Genomic DNA, 4,038 nt, shown 5'->3' on the forward strand with positions numbered 1-4,038 from the left:
GCACTGATGTCGTTTAATACAGAGCAAGGGGAATCAGAATTGAACTGCCACATCAATAAAATCTCTCAATTGTCCTGTTTTCTAGAGGAACATATTCAAGCGAGACCTCCTTTGGGATCAAGAGTGGACAGTATCCACCTTTTCCTGAAGCCCTTCATATGACACTTCCTTAAGAAGACCAATTTTAAACTTTATTGAGAACGTACAATTTTGTGTTCCCAAATTTGTCAGAAGTGCAAATCATGACAGTATGATTCAAGTCTCTCTCTCTCCCTGTGTACTTGCACATGCATGTATACACAGGATGTGTGTATACTTATTGTGTATATGTGTACATGTTCATGTGTGTGTAACCACATAATTTCTTAGATATTATTTTAAGAAGCTGCTATTGCAATCTAAGTTCGAAATGTTTCTCATTAAGATAATGCTGTAATTTCACTTGAATCTGCAACACATTGTCCTCTCTAACTTTAGGAACAGGAGCACAGAGGTAATGATTGGGGGAAGAAATATACCACAATCACCCAGTTCTTCCTCTTAGGATTCTCAGATGTCCCCCAAATCACAACACTGCTCTTTGTTATAGTCCTCACATTTTACATTACAACACTGACCTGGAACCTGTCCTTTTTTGCTTTAATAAGGGCGGATTCCTTCCTCCACACACCCATGTATTCCTTCCTCAGAAATCTGTCCTTTGTACACATATATTATATTACTTCTACAGTCCCAAAATGCTTTACAGCTTCTTCTAGGAAAGCCATACTATCATCTTTCTGGGCTGCATAGTTCAGTACTTCTTCTCTGCCACTATAGTACTGAGCGAATCTTGCCTCATGACAGCCATGGCCTATGACAGGTATGCTGCCATTTGTAACCCACTGCTCTATTCGTCAATCATGTCACCCACCCTGTGTGCTCGCATGGCCACGAGAAGCTACACAGTAGGGCTCATAGGTTCTTTATCTCAGATTTGTGCCTTGCTGCAGCTCCGCTTCTGTGACCCTAATGTCATCATTCTTTGTGACATGCCCCCTCTGTTAAATCTATCCTGCACAGACACTTTCTTTGCTCAGGTCAGGCTTGCTATATTAACAATGTTGTTTGATTTTACAAATGCCTTAGCCATCATGGTATCTTATGGCTATATTGTCTTGTCCATTATGAAGATCACTCTAACTAAAGGCAGGTCTAAGGCATTCAATACCTGTGCACCTCAGCTGACAGCTGTTTTCCTCTTCTATAGTTCGGGTATCTTTGTCTATTTGTGTTCCAGCTCTGGTGGTTCCTCCAGCCTTGACAGATTTGCATCTGTCTTCTACACTGTGGTGATTCCAATGCTGAATCTTTTGGTATACAGTATGCGAAACAAGGAAATCAAAGGTGCCATGAAGAGGTTGAAAAAAAAAGGACAATCTTTAGCAAAGGTCACAGATAAGAAAATTTCAACACCATACCAAGTCAGAGTTACTGTTATTCGCAATCATGTGCACATTGCTGGAACATTACAAAGTCCATGGCACTTTAAATAAAGATGACTTTGAAACAGATAACATGCCAATGTTAACCAGCAATTGATTTGATGTCATGGAAATGCATCATTTTTAGGATCAGTAGGGTTATAATTTTCTCATTACAAAATGGCCATCTCATCATTAATTATTGTATCTATAGTTATTTTAGTTATATCAGGTGGAGAAAGTTTGCAAGGCTGAAAACTGCTAGATTCCAAGGCTATCCCTCCAGAGAATATTCCTGATGGAATCCTTGACCCCAGCGTCTACCAAGCTTGTTGTCTCATACACATCTTGATGTAGTGTAATAGGGACCAGCTACCACCTTTCCATTTCCCGTGATACTGATCCGGTGAGAATGAACATACCAAAACTTTTCATTTGAAAAAAAAACCCAGATGTTGATTTTTATTGTGATTTTTAAGAAGATTAATCAGAATAGCTTGATTTTGTCAAAGGAAAGCATGATTTTCTACTTAATAAACTTCATGTCAGACACAAAATTGGGAGATTGAATTATTAAGAAAAATGATGAAGAAGACAGTGTTCCTTCAGTGCCAATTCCTCAGTAATCTGATGGTTTGATTACTGGACCATCAAAATCCCTGACCTATAGCAGTATCTTATAGAGCAGTAGCTTATATATACATATATGTATATATATATATATATGTGTGTGTGTGTGTGTGTGTGTGTGTTATAATATAATTGCTACATATGAGATGATGGGATCCTAATCACTCTTAATCTATATTACATTCATAAGTTTGCTCTGGGTTAATGTAGTGAATCAGATCACTGCACAAAATAAATATTGATATTTAAGGCAGTTGCTCAAATTTGGTCTTAGAAGACTTGCGTGAATTCATTGTAATATTGTTATTGGACATTCAAAATTGCTGAGATTAAAAATACATGACACACTGACTCATTCTTTTTTATTGTCTATGTATGTTCAGCATTTGTGGTTCCCATCATGATGTGCTTTTTATAGTAATGTAATGGTTTTAGGATAATACCTACAAATTTAAGCTTATATTTCCCAGTATTGCAGGGGAGCTGTTGATCTTCACCATCATGATGCAGAATCACCTTACACAATACCTTGTTCACTGTCATGGGAACTAAATATTTGTAATAGTACAGTGATAAACATGTCCATGGAAATGAAAACAGTGAAATGTTACTATTCTTCCAAAGCCAAGAGGAGAGGTTACACTTATAACCCCAGTATTGATAAGGTAGGGGGATTAAGAGCATTGCTCACAGAATCAACTAGGTGGGTTCATAGGAACTCAAAGAGACTGAAGTCATAATCACTGAGCCTGCATGTGTCTGAGCTATGTCCTCTGAGTATGTATTATGGTTTTATAGGTTGGTGTTCTTGGGGAACTCTAACAGTGTGAGTGGGCCTGTTTCTAACTCTTTTTTTACATTGATTTTATTGAGCTATACATTTTTCTCTGCTCCCCTCCCTTTCTCCTCCTCCCCTTCTACTCCCTACCATGATCTCCATGCTCCCAATTTACTCTTTAATTTCTTTCTTTATTTCTTCCTTCACCCATTGGTGATTCAGGTGAGCATTGTTTAATTTTCATGTGTTTTTTCAGATTTCTGAAGTTAGTGTTGTTGAATTTTAATTTTAAGCCATGGTGATCTGCTAAGATACATGGGGTTGTTCCAATTTTTTTTTTGTATCTGTTGAGGTTTGTTTTGTTATCTAGTATATGGTCAATTTTTGAGAAGATTCCACGAGGTGCTCTTAAGGAGGTATATTCTTTTATGTTTGGATGGAATGTTTTATAGATGTCTATTAATTCCATTTGAGTCATAACATCTGTTAGTTCCCTTTTTTCTCTGGTACATTTCTGTCTTGCAGACCTGTCCAGTGGTGAGAGTGGGGTGTTGATGTCTCCCACGATTAGTGTGTGTTGTTTAATGTATCAATTAAGCCTTAGTAGTATAAGTAGTATATTTCTTTTACATATGAGGGTGCCCTTGTATTTGGTGCATAAAAGTTCAATATTGAGATTTTTCTCTTGATGAATTTTCCTGTGACATATTTGAAATGTCCTTCTTTGTCTCTTTTAATTGAATTTATTTTGAAATCTATTTTCTTAGTTATTAGGATGACTACACCAGCTTGTTTCTTAGGTTCATTTGATTGGAAAACTTTTTCCCAGATATCTCTTAGGCGATATTTGTCCTTGAGGTTGAGGTGTGTTTCTTGTATGCAGCAGAAGGATGGATTCTGTTTTTGTATCTAATCTATTAGCCCGTGTCTCTTTAAAGGTGAGTTAAGTTCATTTTTATGAAGGGATATTAATGACCAGTGATTGCTGTCTCCTGTTGTTATTGTAGTTTTCATTGTTGGTGTTGTTATATGTGCTTTTCCCTTCTTTGTGATTTGCTGCTGTGAGATCATCTATTGTCTCTGTTTTTATGGATGTAGCCAACTTCCTTGGGTTGGAATTTTCCTTCTAGTACTTTGTGTAGGGCTGGGTTTGTGGCTAGGTATTGG

At 37.1% G+C, this 4,038-nt stretch overlaps 1 pseudogene; it reads left to right on the forward strand.

Annotated features, from left to right (window-relative positions):
* Positions 1-496: 496 nt before the first annotated feature.
* Positions 497-1,535, forward strand: LOC101999762 (annotated as a pseudogene).
* Positions 1,536-4,038: the final 2,503 nt, after the last annotated feature.

The sequence above is a fragment of the Microtus ochrogaster genome, unplaced genomic scaffold, assembly GCF_000317375.1.
Source record: "Microtus ochrogaster isolate Prairie Vole_2 unplaced genomic scaffold, MicOch1.0 UNK56, whole genome shotgun sequence".
NCBI lineage: Eukaryota > Metazoa > Chordata > Mammalia > Rodentia > Cricetidae > Microtus > Microtus ochrogaster.